The 17,387-nt window shown below is 40.2% G+C and overlaps 1 protein-coding gene across 1 annotated transcript in view; it reads right to left on the bottom strand.

Annotated features, from left to right (window-relative positions):
• The window catches only part of shop (sulfite oxidase), a 478,673-nt gene extending 464,795 nt beyond the window's left edge, over window positions 1-13,878 (bottom strand). Inside the window, exon 1 of the mRNA XM_083134364.1 lies at window positions 13,665-13,878. The gene's annotated coding sequence lies outside the window, so the exon portion shown is untranslated. The remainder of the gene's footprint in view (window positions 1-13,664) is intronic.
• Between the last annotated feature and the right edge of the window lie 3,509 nt (window positions 13,879-17,387).

Genomic DNA, 17,387 nt, shown 5'->3' with positions numbered 1-17,387 from the left:
CGTGCTAACTGTTCCGGTGAAAGGACGATCATTTTTTTGTAAGAAGATGTCATTTCTCAATGAGGAATGAGAGTACCGAGAAGACCCGATAACAAGGAGCCTAGAAGTAAAGGTAGAAATCCTCCTTTCTGAACAAGAAGCTTTCTGCGTTTCTCGATGTTCACTTTCGGTTTCACTAGATTGCGTATGACCGACTTGTAAGGTGTCAGACGACGTTTTGCGGACGATTTAATTTTCACGTTTCCTTTTAAAACGTTCAGGCAGCATTCGCTGATGAAACGTATCGTTTTTTTCGGAGCACTTTTCAATAATGATTTACGGATTTTGGGCGGCGAATTTTTCAACACGTGCAAGAAAGGTGAATGTTTCTTGAAAGAAGTGGAATGTCTATTCCTGTTAGAACGTGAGTTGGTACGTGTCTTCCTCGTTTTCCTCATCTCGATGTTTTAAACAATCCTGAGGAAGATATACAGTTGAGTAATTCTGGTTGAAAACGTCTGTTTGATAACGTAAAGGATCCGGTGTTGACTGTGAGAGATCAATATACAAATAACTGTAAGGTTGCGTGGTAGCATCTATATATACTTTTTCGAGTTCCTTCATGCGGTGAGGATGAAGTTGTCTTGCAAAAACAGTGAATTGGTTCATATCTCGAGGATTTTTAAAAATAACAAAGTGCTTCACGTTCAACGAAATGTCCCTGCAATTTTTTCCTTGGTGAAAAAGATTCTGTGTTATGAACACCACCGAAATGTTTTTGTGATGGCTGCCTTTTGTGAAAAGGTCGGCGACTTTTTCCCCTTGTGCAACCATCATAAGATCATCCAGGATTATGAGTGTAGGAGTTTTTCCGTTCCACGACTGCCAATCGACGATACCTTTATGATATTGCACATCTCGAAGACTTTGTGGAATACTGTTCTCCTGATCGTAACACCATATGATTTTCTTGACGGATCCTTCTACAAGATGAACGATGGAATCGACCATGTTTGTCACAAAAGTAGTTTTTCCGCTTCCTGATGCTCCACAAACCATCATGGTGAAAGGATGAGAAAGTTTAGGAATCATGCTGAAGAAACGTCTTACAGATTCTGAAGAAAAATGAAGGTCTGTCAGTCTGCGAACACGTTTTATATCAGCCCCGAAGGGTACGAACTCTGGACCGTTACAGACATATTTTAGTCTGCACAGTATCCGAAAGGAAACGATAAATGTTCATGGTCGAATTGTCGTTTCAGCAATACTGGCTGAAACAGCTTTTTTTCATTTGTACTGATGACTTGGAACTGTTTTGTTCTTCTGATTCGGAAAATATTTTCGACCATAACTTCAGGTTTCTCATTGTTTATCATGTCGCACATGGTATCGAAATTAATCAATTCTGATGTGGAGGTATTCAATGTAATCCCTTTCACTTTACAGATATACTGTGCTTCGGAGAACGGTTTTGTTATTTTCATGCTGTAACTTTTCGGTCCCGTTGAAACAAACTGTTCACAAACCGCATCGGTGCCGAAATCTGCCAATTCATCGGTGAGTTCTCCTAGTGCGTCACCTGTCTGGGGATGGTATTCCATTTCAGGACTATCTATGTAAATTACTGAATCTGTATCACAATAACATACCCTGTCACCCAATTTTTCTAGAAGTTCATAAAGTTTCGGACGAGCATGACATGTTGTGAAGGCAGCGATAGGAACGTTTACTTTGCTGTTCTGACTGACTGCCTCTTCAACATATTTCCAGTTCACTAAAACGGTGTCCTGATTGATGAATACGACTCCTCCGATTACGATATTTGGGTCAGTCATTTTATCGAGGAAATCCTTCGATTCCTTGATGATGGTTGTCTGGGAAAGATTGTCCCGTTGGCAGAACTTGCCCCATAAAGAATTAAGGCAGAGTTTAGCCAGAGTACGTTTCCCGGGATTGACTTCGATACTGTTTTCTTCCAAAAGAATACCCTCCTTATCGAAATATTCCTGTATGTATTTCTGCTTATCCTCGTCGTTCTGACACCATGAAGGCCACCCGCTCGCTTCCTGTTTTATTTTCAAGAAGGTGTTGACATAACCAGAAAAAAGTCCTCCTGTCTTTGTGACAGGGTCATACATCGATGTTTCATACTTCCACACTTCCGACACTGACAGCACTTTGTAGCCTAAACTGCAAGCTTTACGCACCTCGGCTATGACCCAAGTTCCTGAAAGTATACGCTGATCATCGGAATGGCTGCACGTGCCTTCACATTTTAATCTAAAAGCACATTCCTTGCACAATACAAACATCAGTTTTCCGTGCATTTTTGTAGGTAAAACAGGATGTAAAAGGGTTTTCGGTGGCAGAATAGTACATTTGATGATTCCCTCCATGTTCAAAACCTCATTTACCGGAGGAATAGAATTTCCTAGAAATATTGTAGGATGTCCGACAGGATAGGCACAGTATTTGTTCACATAAGGGTACAAACTTGTAAAATCGTTGTACTGCAATTTCTCGTTTTCCTTGATCTTGTAATAAGTCCTGACTGTTTCAACTCTTCCTCCATATAAGGCGTCTCGTGGATTCAAAGGAATGCAGCAAACAATAGGATGTGTCGATAGATATCTATTCAGTTCAGGATCTGCTTTCAATATTTTGTTGAAATCGCATTCCCACATAGTGACGACATGGTATCCTTCAGAACGTAAAGCCGCAAGTTTACGACATGTTGTCTCGTATCTGAAGGCTGCAGTGTTCAACATGTCACTGTGTTTTTGACTGTTACTATCCTGATCGGTTTCATCGTCATCTTTCGGATACATATCCCTGTTAACGGATATGCAACGTTGACAACCATGCCAGTAACAACCCAGGGCCTCATACACTGTTTTCGTCTCCTCGTGATAACCGTCCACTCTGTAACGTCCTCCTATGACATATTTTTCACGAGTACGTCCGCCGTGAAGAAGTATTACATCATTCTGTTCTTCAACGTAGGTTAGCCATTTCAATGCAAACTTCGACATCTGATCTGCATGATGGTAACCTCCTTTAGGAATTATTCCTATAGTGTTAGCAGGCATAAATTTCTGTCTGTAAATTAGTGAACAGGCAGATGCTATTGTGAGGCAATCCTTGAAAATGTCTATTTTGCATATGTCTAGGAAATTCTGTCTCAGCTTCAGACATCCTTGTCTCAACAGGGTAACATCCTTGATGCAGTATTGGAGAAGTTGGTTTCTGTTGTTGAAAGGTACGTTTCGCATGCATTCGACGTCATACCAAGACATGAAACGGTGTTGATCTTCAACTGTTTTCATGTATTCATAACCGTATGCAGAAGGAGGAGGCATCGGTCCAATGTAATTTCTGTTCTTGTAGGTGTTCCACAAATGCGGATAATATCCTTTCTGAACAGGCAAACCGAAAAGTTTCGAAAAGCCTGCAAGATTTGTCTGAACGTAGTTGAGACTGTCCACAAAATGAAGATTTTGGTATGTCATGCTGATGAGTTTGGTACCATCTAAGATGACACGAGGTTTCATTTCTCTCTCCAACATTCTCCGTAATAAAAATGTGCAATCGTAACCTCGTGCATTATGTGCACAGATAATTATGTCGGAAAACTTATGCTGCAATTCCAAATAGGACAGAAATGTGTCTACAGGGTCATCCCAGAATATAAACTCTCTTGTTCCACAAACAGAACACGGAACTGTTAAATCCTCTTTTTTGTAACATGCGTGACAGGCCGTCTGCACCACAATAAGATTCGGAACGTGAAGAAAAGTTTTTTCTTTCTCAAAATAAGGAATGTCAGTGTAGCATTCAAAGTCGTAAAACACAAATAGAAATTTTGAGTTCTGTTTAGGTTTCGGTATAGACATGTAACAGAAATGATTTACAGGTTTCACACAATTACATACCGTACAATATTTCATGTTGCATCTATGTACTTTCTCATATCTATTGTTCGTGAGAATAATTCTGAAACATCGGGGACACTGTTGGATTTCGCTGCAGACAGTACCTTTTCGGAACGGTGTAGAAACATGATTTGTGAAGCAGTTCTCATTTTTGAAAATTCTGTTACATGTTTGACATATTCTACGAACACCCTGTTCAGGCACACACGGTGGAGTTGAACGGCACATAGAACATAACTGTTTACACAGATGGTTATGAGCTTTCTGAAATATGAGTTCGTTACACCCGCGACATTCTTGTTTTGCCGCAAATGCTCCAACACGGTTCACTATCACATCATAGTGCTGTCTCAGGTTATCGTAGAGAAGATATATAAATTTGGAAGCGTTTTCAACCTGTCCTTCAAACAAAACATCTTTAACGTCACGAAGATTGTTGTATACAATAATTTTATATTCTGAGAGAACTTGCTGAAATTTTCTCAGTTCGGGAATTCCACTTCCGGCACACGTATTGTCTGTCAGATCTACATCTGCTTTTCGCATAATTTCGAAAACAGGTTTGAGAAGATTTCTGTTTTTTCTGTATCGAGTATAGGAAGGATCGTTATCAGCATAGGCTTTCCCTATGACCAGCGCTTCAGCTAAACAGAGTGGTTTTTTTCTATTTGGCACACCGACGATACTTCTTTTCTGTGTACTTAACATGTAATTAGGTAAACAATATGTTCGATTACCCCCACCTCCAACAGGTATACTGACATGGTCTGCTCGTAAAATTAAACGATCTGTAGCAGTGAAGGTTTTCGCACTTTGTAGTATTTTGTACATAATGTTCCACACCATATCACTATGCAACTGATCACATCTATGCCACCCGATGTAAATATCTTTCACAGTTGGGTCAGATATGTTAGACAAAGTTAAACCTATTTTGTCTTCATCCTTGGTGTCTTTTTTAACGTAGATGAGAAGATTTTCAACACCTTCGCGAATCCAAGTGTGAGGATCGACATTTTCTGGTGGGTGTGAGAAACTGAATTCAACACGTCGTCCCTTGGAACGGAATTTAGGATACTCACGTTCTTGAATGTTATGTAATGTTATATTCCCTATCTGTTCACGAGACACTGAAGCACGTTTCCTTTTCTTACCTTTCCCATTTGATGACTGTTCTGCTGGGGGGTCCGGTCTCCATGACGGTCCTGGCAAAGGCTCCGGGTGTGATCTGGATGCAGCGTTTGTAGAAGTTCCTGTGTCGGATGCCTGCGTCTCCTTGATGACTCGGGATCCAGGATCAGGTGTCGATGGGGGGCCTGGGGACTCTTCGGGAATACCTGTCCATCCTCCTCCTGCTGGTGGGTCCGGTCTCCATGACGGTCCTGGCAAAGACTCCGGGTGTGATCTGGATGCAGCGTTAGTTCCTGTGTCGGATGCCTGCGTCTCCTTGGTGACTCGGGATACAGGATCAGATGTCGATGGGGGGCCTGGGGACTCTTCGGGAATATCTGTCCATCCTCCTCCAGAAAGATCGGGTGTGGATGTTGTCACTGTCCGTAGTAAGTGGTCATACTCCTCGACCAATGAGATATTTTCTCCCGCGATGATTTTGTGCGCAATGATCGCCAACACTTCCCGTAATTGTGCAGATGTTGTGTAATATCCGTCACGATATAGCACTAACAGATCGTCAGCGGATAACTGTACGTCCATGATCGTACAATGATTATTTCACGAAGACTGTCTTGTGGAGAGAACGCCGTTCTTTATATATGCAAGCATGACGCAACAGTTATCTCCGATCCTAACGGTTCTACTGACCCTATGTAATTATCCCGGAAATGGTTAACAGGCTTCACCACATGTTTTCCTCTTTGATATCACTATGTAACGGTTTTCATGTTTATCTGTAAACACAGGATGTAGATAAATGCTTAACGAAGGAACGTCTGAAATGTTTATCTACCAACAAAGGAAGAAGGACGTAGATAAGGAAATAGCTCGGCTCCTAATTGAGCTAGACCGGAAGTGATGACATATTCTCTTCACCACATGTTTTCCTCGTAGATATCGCTATGTAACGGTTTTCATGTTTATCTGTAAACACAGGACACAGGATGTAGATAAATTCTTAACGAAGGAACGTCTGAAATGTTTATCTATTGGTAAAGGAAGAAGGACGTAGATAAGTAAATAGCTCAGCTCCTAATTGAACTAGACCGGAAGTGATGACAAATTTGTAATCTGCACGTCGAGACCTTTCAGTAGAGTGGTCGGAAGGGGGTCTACGATTGAAAATAAACAAAGTAGGAAACGGCCGGTCCTAGAACAATGAAACCTGGTTCACCGGAAAGAGGCCTTCACTCCGAGTCCAACAAGCTATCAATCATCCTCCTAGGTCAATTAGGAGTCGAGATATAGCGATTTTAAGTTTGAAGGTCATTTCAAGGTCAAGTTGTCCAATCGATAGATCTCGAGGCGTAGAATCCGAATATGGTGTCATTTCCGGTCTAGCACTTCCGGTTACCAAGATATCCGGTTTTGAAGTTTCAAGGTCAAGGTCAAGGTCAAGGTCATCTCAAGGTCAAGGTCAAGGTCATCTCAAGGTCAAGGTCAAGGTCAAGGTCATCTCAAGGTCAAGGTCAAGGTCAAGGTCATCTCAAGGTCAAGGTCAAGGTCATCTCAAGGTCAAGGTCAAGGTCAAGGTCATCTCAAGGTCAAGGTCAAGGTCATCTCAAGGTCAAGGTGTATATGTATATGTAATATATATATATACTCTGACATATGTGTGTGTGATATATATATATATATATATATATATATACATATATACTGTTATTAGCGGTCATTAACTTACGGTTACAAAAGTATACGGTTTTACACTTTAACCATGAGTTATGTGTGTTAGCTGGTTCTGTGACATACTGCGAATGGTTTGTCATTCTCGTTAGCAGAATATGATACCGCTATCCACCCACTTCCGTACAGAGATATCAACATCCACCCATTTCCTTACAGAGATATCAACATCCACCCATTTCCTTTTGATATTGCGAATGGAAAATGAAACTTGTCGAATACACTGACAGTGTTTGTTCTGACATCTTACAGAAGCCATCAAGAATATGGAGAGAGAGAACTTTGTAAGTATTCCAAGTAAATAATTAACATAATCATTTTTTGTATATATATTCAATATATGTTTATTATTTCCATTTATTCAAAATACATATATGGATCAGAAAAAACAGTGTTACTCTGCACACATGTCAAGTTATGTACATTACATATATAGAAATAACGAAAATTGAATAAGATGATTAGTGTGTTAGCATTGTTAGTTTCTAGTTATCCAATTTTCGTTTTTTCAAAATCTCTAGCATCCTCTTCTCCATTTCACCTTCTGTACCCCCCATTTTATCTATACCTCTCTGCTTCCGCACACCTTTGAAAACTTCCATCAGTTCAAAACACACTTTCATGCTGAAGTGGGATGGTACATAGACAGTTTTTTTTATATTTTCAATAAACCCCTCGAACACCGGACTTGTTTGTTTCTTCTCGAATATGTACGTGAACAGCTTGACGAGGTTGTCGAGCCTAACCTCCATATCCTTGCACACCTCTTCCAGATTTTCCAACAACTCTCCAGCTAAACCATTCTCCTCGCAAAAATCTACAAAGCACGCAATCTGCTTCTCAGCCTGCTTCGCATGGGTCTTGCTCCATAGATTCCTTCTCTCACCTCCACTTTCAGCTTCATTTTTAACATTCGCGTGTAGGAGGTCAAATTCGAACGGTAGGGATGCCATCTGGAAATAAGAAACAAAAAGTAAGACATATGTTTTTTTTGTTTTCAGCAAAAGTTTTTCACCATAGGCAACATGATGCAGACACAGTTCATATTAATGCAGATATTCGGTGTGATGACGGGTACGGAAGAGACGTTTCTCAGAAAAATAAGGAATATATTGGCGAAATATCACAGGATAAATCAGCAAAACAGAAATTTCTTCAAGCAACAAATAGACGTCATGAGGGGACAGTTGGACCAGATGGAAGAGGAGCTGGACCGGAGATTCGGTACTCATGATATGCAGAACGAGATTCTGGACGAGTGCCGTACCCACCAAAAAGGGTAAATACCATATTTTATAATACAATATTTTGACACGTCTATTATATTGGAATACATTTTTCTGGAATTCTCAAATTATAATTTCTTATACACGGATATTTACAATTTTTCGATTAAAGTATCTGATAATTCCCGATTCACACATAGAAACATACTAAATTTAAACATTTTAATCATTACTAATTCGTTCTATATATTTATATGCATTTTCTCACAAAATATTTCTATCTATTTACAGGTTCGATACTCTCCGAAAAAGACATGTAAGACGTTACCAGCATCTAGAATCAGGGAAGAGTTTAAGACGAAAACAAACTTCTTCATCTTCCACAACAGTAAACCCCCCACCCCCTCTGTCTCGAATGCCTACGTCTCCGTCACCTTTGGACCGTTCCAAACCTTCTACCTCTACTACTCACACTCTTGCTACAGAACCCGTGCCTCTCGAACCTGCAGCTCTTCCACAAATTCCCCCTCCGAGTTCTGCTCTATTGTTCGGACGCCTGTCCTCCCCCCTGATACCGAATGCTGGTAACTCTACTACTTCACTATCTTCGGGTGGAAATAACCCCCAACCGGAGATAGTGGAGATACTTTCCGGAGAAGAAGAAGAAGAAGCTCAACAGGTATAAGTACCGAATCTCCGGTGAGTTTTCTGTTTTTATATTCTATCGCTTCTAACTTTGTATTCATAGCTCATTTTAAATATATATGTACACGTTCATTACTATTTTTAAATATCGATCTTTTCATTTTACCCTCAGTTTCGGAAATTATACCCTACTCCGGAATACAGAACAAAAACAATATGCTTTCTCACCGTTCACTCTTCGTCAATTTCTGAGGTGTCCGTCTCTTCTATGATATCTGGGTACCGCCGTGTCGGTGGGGTTCTACTTCCGGAAAACTGTTCCTCCACTTTGTATATGCTGGAAAGAAAAATGAATATTCTTTTTAGTCCACTTATTGTCGGATCGTTACCGTACTCCAGTAATTCCGCAGGATCCAAAACATGGCCATTCACACCCATTACCGTGCCTATCGAGTTGTTTAACATTATACCGGTGTGGAACCATTTGAAAATCTCGTTCAACGTTAATACAGAGTCTCGGTAACTTTTTCGAAACATCTGCATTAACGTTGAAACGTCACAGTAATCAACTATCATGTAGGACTTGTGGCACCCTACTCGGTAGACACGTGGGATTTCCTCACTAACTAGCTCCTCCAAATTCTCATAGCGAACCATCTCGATGCCTGAAACAGAATGTCTCAAGTTCTCGCCGGCTCCCATCAGATATTTTGTGGCAACACATTGAGGAGGAACATGCAGATAATCTACATTTATATGCTCGGAATTTAACTCCGTCTCTGTTTCCTGGCATATACAGTTAGTTGAGGTAACCCCCGTAACTACAAGGAACGGCCCTGTCTGGTACCCGTGTGCAGCTATATCATCTGCTACCTTCTCCGACCACACACAGTACGGTAAGTGGCTGTACACGGGAGCTCTTTCTGTAACAAAATGTGTCTCGCATAATCCGTGCGTACGATGTCGGGAATAGAACATACTGATCGCAAATCCGTCATTGTCCAATTCCAAAGATCTTTCACGCGATACATTCCTGCTGTAATATGTGACCAGAAGAGATTCTCGGAATCTTACAGGTGCATCTATAATCAGCAACTCACAATTCTTCCCACCAGACAATTTTGGTTTGACCGACGACTTCACTTTCCCTAGACCAGAAATCGTAGCAGGGTATGCCAGACACGTTGTTTTACATGGAGAGTACTCCGTATAGCCATATAAGGGGTTAGACACAACATTCTTCAGAATATTCTGTTTCCTCCTCCTCCTTGAATGTTTACCGTCATCATCGATACGTTTTCCTCTACAGCGTTTTAGTTTCTCGTATACATGATGGGCGGCATTTTTTTCCTCCCAACTACGTCGAAATTCTGCTTCGCTAATACAACTACCCTCATACCATTTCTCTTCCGTACTCCCACCTGGACGTATCGATGATTCCGGTAAACTTTCAGGAGCAGGTACGTCACTACTACAATCCGAAACTGGTTCAGCTGGGGATAATTTTCCAATCACCCCACCGAAAAACGTCAACACCCAGGACACCAAACCCATCATACTTACCTTCGAATAGCGGTTCTATCGCTTCCTCCGGTAACAACTATCTCCAATCATGTACACAGCTGAAGATGTCTGGTGAATAGTGAAATTCAAACACAACGGAACTTTTTATATACCTACCTACCCCTCCTCTTCCTCGCTGATAACTTCTCCCTGAAGTTCCTTGCGCATCCTCTCGCGCAGAGCGTCGAGTGCCCACGTACCTCGTCGATCCTCCTCTCCCGGTATCACATACACATCCACCTCTTCGGAGAAACGTACTGTTTTCTTTTCTTTCCTTCCGTTCTCCATCCAGCAAAAACAGTATCACATTTTCTCTATCTTTGCATAACCAGCACATGTTCCTACACAAATAGCATTTATCTCAACTAAACTCATAACCAACGCCCCTAAAAACCAATTACACACATCCGCTCTTTTCCTTTTTCCCGCTCTCCATTCCGCCGCCTACTAACGTATCCTGCACACAGTCATACCTTATCAACGTTCCCACAAACTTCTACACGCCCATTCCAAGAAACATCCGACATGTCCCAACACGTGTTCCACAATCTCTCCATATCATTTCAACATCCCAACACATTTCCTTTCCAACTCCTTTATCTTCTCAACAGTCCACTCTTATCAACTTCAACAGTCATTTACGCCCCCAACCGAAACGGAAACCCATATCATGGTTCACTTCCTCAATAACAACAGGAAACCCCAACCCATATCAACATTCCCAGAAAACCGTCACCTCATCATTAACAACAGGAAACCATCTTATCAATTCCCCAACCGACTTTTCCTCCTCCCCCCCCAATCAAAACACTCCTCACAAATTAATCACAACCCATTCAATGACGTCACACCAATCAAATCCCTCCTAACAAAATAAACCCCACCCATTTATGACGTCATCACCCAAAAACCCCACCCTTGCTTGCCCACACTGCTTGGTCATCAATTGATCTTTGATCGATCTTTTCCAATCAATTGATTTATCGGACTCTACGGGGGTGCATAACTACTGCAACTCTTTCTCATTGGAAAGAGAACATGAAAACATCGACTAAAGAGAAGAGCAACATATCTCAGGTCAAAAAACAGACAGCGAAAACGCCGAATTGAACCTTGCATCACTACGACGCTGCCGGGCGGCGATTTGTTTTCGAGTCAACTTGTGAATGCGGGTTCACTTCTTGCTCTCTGATTGGCTGTTGGAAAGTTAAAGTGCTCTGATTGTGAGACTATCTTATTTCCTATTTTCAGCGCAAATTTGCTGCTTTCTAATCTAATCTAACCTAACCTAACGTACAGCGCAAATAAGATATTTTCACAATAAGAGCACCGTAACTTTCCAACAGCCAATCAGAGAGCAAGAAATTAACCCGCATTCACAAGTTGACTGGAAAAAGAAAAAGCGCTGCCTGGCCTAGCAGCAGTGGTACTCAAACATCTTCGAATTCCAGGGAAACGTGGTTTTGCCATTTATGCAAGACCAACAGGATGCTTGACATGCGATTATGTACACAATGCCGTCGATACGTACATGAGGAGTGTGAAGGACTCACCGTTCAAGACAAAATACCCGCATTCGTGTGCAGCTTTTGTCAGGACTCTGACTAAACTTCATAATTTTTTTCCAAACATTACAATCATTTCATATGTTGTATAACCATTAGCAACAGGTGTATTTTCTTTCTAATAATACATATCTTATTGTTTAACACAGTGTTTCTTGTTTTCGGAACCCATCTACATGACTAGCAAACATATTTTTAATAGTGGGCCATCTTTGGTACTCCTGTGCCCAAGGTGACCCACTTGCAGCCACTTTTTACAAAAATTATGACGTAGTTATTATTACATTTTGTAAAACGGTTCCATGTTTTGCATGTTACCAATGCTTCCAATACAAATTATTAGGAACGTATCTCTTACCACAAAATTATAAAAAAATTATCAAAGCTTAACTATGGCCACCTTTGGTGAAGGTACCTTAATAAAAAAATGTTTCTTTGTGTGCGGAAAGTCCAAATAACATAGATACTTTATCCGAAATTATTGCCCGCATAAGTGAAAAAACAAGAACTTTATTCCAGACTAATTTCATCTTCCACATTTCCTTATTAATCCTACACTCGTAACAAGAAAAACTGCAATAATAACAAACGCCAAATAAGTAACACTGCTAACTTAGCAACAATGTGAAATTTCTATCCACATTTGTTCTACTGTGCGTAAATCACACATAACAGATATATGACCACAAAGTATGGCTGGCGTAAATAAAATAAATTACCCATTCCGTGCCACATCCACTTACATTTTTTCATCACATATCTATTCGTAACACGCCTATGAAGCGAAAGAACACAGAAAAATGCCATTAGCATCTTAACGAACACTTGTAACACAAGAAAAACTATTTAATAACGTAAAGTTAATAACAGCATGGTACCTAAGAACAAAAATACGTAACTCAAGAACAGTGGCGGCGATGAGCGAGGCGTTGTGGGGAAGTTGCCACCCACTTTTGCCACCGCACTATGCTAAACCTTATGTACTAAGGGAAAGTAAACTGCCCAAGCCCCCTCCCCCCAGTTTTGGAATCCAATCGCCGCCACTACTCAAGAAACTACATGCCTTAAAAATATGAACTTTATGCAACGTGGTTGCATGGATGAAACACACGAAGCTTGAAGGGGTTTTGTGTTCGAGACCAGACATTAAGTGATCAGGTGTTTAAAGTTATTTAGGGGCGTCATTTTAACGTTAAATGTGACCAGTCTAACATAACGAAAGCATTTAACGACAAAATACCCCTTCCAAGACGACAGTAAACGAATGGCTGCTCGCAAACAATCATATTCGAGTATACGGGAGGGGAAAATCGTTCTCCAGATAACAGGCAGTAAGTAATCACTAAGACTGAAGTATGTGCACGTCATTAAAAATGGAACCATGCAAAAAAATCGAAACTAGGGCCACTCTTTGTAAAAATCTACAATAACAATGCATACATAATTCCATATATTTAGTTCATATCACAGGGAGTTGGCGATGATGAAAGTGACGTAATAAATAGAACCACAAAACATCTCTTATTATTTCACTATAACACAACTCTGAGAGCTGAAAACAACAGAAATCGTTCGTATGGAACATAATCTTTATAAATTACGCAAAAAGTTCAGTTTCTAGCAGGTGTACGAAAGTTGATCGCCAAAAAACATTTCATAAAGGTTATTTTGCACGAAAGCATTGCTGCTCCTTATGGAAACTGATCAACTCCCATAACATGTGTCCTTTAACGTTTAGAACCAAGCGCGGCTGTGGTTTGAAATCAGTCTAGGACCCCCCACCGCGAGGTATTCGAGAGCACTTATCGCCTCTATTGTCTATCGCATCAATAAGGTATTTATAATAGACACACAACGTGATAATACATTTGAAATGAAGTCGAATGTGAACTTACCTTTTAACATACGAGGATGTCTGTAGACAGAATCACATTTGTTTGGAATTGACAGCGATATCCATTTGATTGGATTTGTTACCACAACTTGCCACACTGCATAATCTGTATAGGCCACCATAAATAACTTTCACTGGGTCAATATTTTGCTACGCATACTCGTATAACTCTAAACACGTCGCACTCGATATTCACGGACAGCACACCTCTGCTACAACAGTCAGACTTCAACTGTTATCAAGGTAACTTCCAGCACAGCTCGCCAGATGGTAGTACAACTGATAAGCTAGGTGAGGGGTTTTGCTGAGTGTTGCAACTTGCATCTACTCCCAGAGCTCTTCAAGGCCACGGAAGCAACAACGAAATCCTGTCGTATAACTCGTAATTCTGAGCAAGATTCTACCTTCTATTTAGATTATTTACGGCGCTTTTTTTTTTTATAGTCTCCGTAAGATTTTATTTACTGAGACGGAGAGGGACGGGGGAGCAAGGCTTCGTTCTCACAAGAAACTGTTTCAGTTGAAATTATCGTGTTCTTGCAACGGTCTGTTCTGGTCTTACATGCAAATTAAGTCCTTTACTGTAGTCAACGCAAACTACTGAAGTTACATGCGTGAAATATATAATTTGAGACTGATATTAAATTTACAACGTTCCCAATTACCACCCTCTGTGTGGCCAAGTTTTCTACATATTCAGTAAATGACGATGAAGGTGAATGATACACTTATGAAAAGCATGATCGGCCGACCACAATTATGTATATCTAGAGTGACCAGATATTTCTTGACCAAAAAGAGTATAGTCTATAGGTTGAAGGTGCGCATGCACAAAACATAAAAAGAAAACGAAAATAAGGTTATTGCTTCTATTATAGCCCCTATAAAATAGGCCTACACTCTACAGATTCAAATTACTTATGGGTCTAATGTAATTAGCTAATTACAAATACTTACTCACCAAGGGCAACATCGTTCATACTTCTGGGATGATTTTGCTTTCCTGAGTATGTTTAAATCGTACTTTATTGCCAGTTCAAACTCTTCACAGGTCATGTCCACATTGAATTTCACTTTCATTACTTGTTCGAGTGTTGACACCAGGATTGTACTATTTTCCTCTTGCCAATAACTTTTAATAACACTGAAGAGTCTTTCACAACCAACATTTGTACCAGGTAGAGTAAACAAGAATTTTATAACAGGCACAATCACTTTTAACTTTGACCCAGCCTGTACTAAATCTTTGGGTAACACTTTACTATACCGGAGACGGATTTCTTCAAATTTACAGGAGAAAGTACTTACGTAAATCATTTTCTGTAGCGTTGTTGATGTTCGGGAATGTAGTTTTGATCCATTTTAATGCGAATGCATGTGGTTTTCTACGAAAATCTATTTCCGACGCGCTATTGCTGCTGCTGCCATTTGCTTTCTGCACGAGAGCACAATACGCGCTAATGCTGCTGCTACAACATGATGTGTCGAGGATGCGTCGTGAAGTTGTTGCCGGGTGTGGAAGATGCCGTGGAATTTGTAATTCCGATGTCCGTATATGCTAAATTGAACGAAAGGAGTGCTAATGGAACCTAACCTAACAGGCCTAACCTAACCTAGCAGGCATACCTCGTCCCAGTGATGGTTCGTGGGGCTATCGTATGTAAGAAATATACATGATTTTCGTTAGAAATCCATTATTTCACCTAAAGAAATGTTCTGCAACGCAGAATAGTACGTTATCAATGTAAAAAATTGCGAAATAAATCATTGATAGGTGTCTCCGGTATAGTAAAGTAGTACCAATCTTTGCATACTGACCTCCACTTACCCATCATTGATTCTTTTCTTTCCCCCCAATCTTCAAGATGTTCTTCAACGGCTTTTGAAATTGCACAGTAAGTTTCAAAAATATCATTATTAGGGCTGAGCCGATACCGATGCCGATGTATCGGTATCGTTATCGGAAATTATCGGTTGGAATTCAGCTACCGATACCAGCCGATACTTTCTGGCATTTTGGTCTTTCACGGGGAACGCAAAAATCCCGCGCGACTTCTTGACAGTCTAATTATCCTGGAAATTATGCAAAATTAAAACTTCCTTTTTATTTTACACTAATTTTGCACGAAAAACTATATTATGTGACTACATAATATCTATTTTAATATTCTGATGCAATTCTTGAATATTCTAAAGCACATTTCTTGGTATGTTGATGCATATAATTGGAGGAGAATATTTACACGCCAATATTGATGAATATTTTGAACAAATTTTAATTATTGCAATTTTCAAGTATCGGTATCCTATAGGTGGGAATCGGTAAGAGTATCGGTATCGGTTGAAAGTGGTATCGACTCAGTCCTAATCATTATCATTAAATTCCAATGAATTTGAAATATGTTTTGCTTTGTTGATGGAATATGAAAATGACTCTTGAAATTGTTCATAGGAAATTCTTGAGTCAAGGAGTAAATACCTCAGTTTTTTGACATCTTGACGTTTTCCGTTCTGTGGATTTTAAGGTATTTTTACGCGTAAAATAATGAATGAAATTAAATAGTAAGGAAAAGAGTATATTTGTGGATTTTTGCAAATTGAAAAGAGTATAGAGTATATAAACCTCAAAAAGAGTATAATACTCTTAAAAAGAGTATGTCTGGTCACCCTATGTATATCTTAACCAGAATTCTAACCTGTGACCTCTGCCTTAGTAGCGGGCTAGGATGATCACTTCAACATTTAGACCAGCGTTAGTAATTCATATCACCTGTATTACTCTTATTATACGTCGGTTTTTTCCACTTCTTTTTTAACGACCAGATTAAATGTTGATTAGATGAAATTGACGAACAGACTCTTAGGAGGAAACACCCATACAGGTCAGTAATCGAACCTGGGACCGTTTGTGGTTCCATATCATATGATTCGAAGTTCATAAAAATGTTTGGTCCCCAGATGGCGTAGTGGTAAAGTGGTCGCTACCTTGTAATCACGGAGTTATGGGTTCGATACCTGGTGGATGCATATAGTGGTTCGGATCTAACTTGAAACTGTAGGGCCAGTCCAGATAAGCCTATTTGTGGATTAAGTGTGATGCACCTTTACAGGCACAGCTTTAACCTAGGTATCGAGATTTTATTCTCAGAAACAGTAAAGTTTTAGCTTAAGGAATGACTTTATTAGTTTTAAAAATTGAGTGAAGAACTTTACAATCAACATATTTTACTTTCCTGTTAGGGTTTTGTCCTCAGCTTTTAGTTACGGAGCTTACAGCGTATTGTGTCACGGGCAAAAATAGCCCATGCGCTGATGTGCACAAAATATAAAATCAGTCAATTGATTATTTATTATATATACATACATAGGTAAAGGTAAAGTTCCCCGTGAATATAGCACCGTGTCATGAAGGCACGGACCCCACACATTCTCCATCTCGACCATTTTGGAGGTTATGTGATCGGCACCACGCTCCGACCACCTTTACCCAGCAGGGTTTCCCGCAGGTATCAATTGATTTGAGGTTGGGTGAGCCTTAGAGCCGATTTATGTGGCGACAAATTCCGACCTTAGATCACCCACACCGGGAATCGAACCCGGCTCTCTCGTGTGACAGTTAGACGCCCTGCCGAGTTTTTTATATAGCGGTAGCATCATCCGTTTCTCACTTTTCCTCAATTTTTACATTTCTCGGTTTTTCTCAGTTTTTCTCATCTGGACACAC

The sequence above is a fragment of the Lepisma saccharinum genome, chromosome 1, assembly GCF_977018435.1.
Source record: "Lepisma saccharinum chromosome 1, izLepSacc3.1, whole genome shotgun sequence".
Lineage (NCBI taxonomy): Eukaryota > Metazoa > Arthropoda > Insecta > Zygentoma > Lepismatidae > Lepisma > Lepisma saccharinum.
The sequence above is the reverse complement of the archived record's forward strand: the minus strand, read 5'-3'. Positions and strand labels throughout refer to the sequence as shown.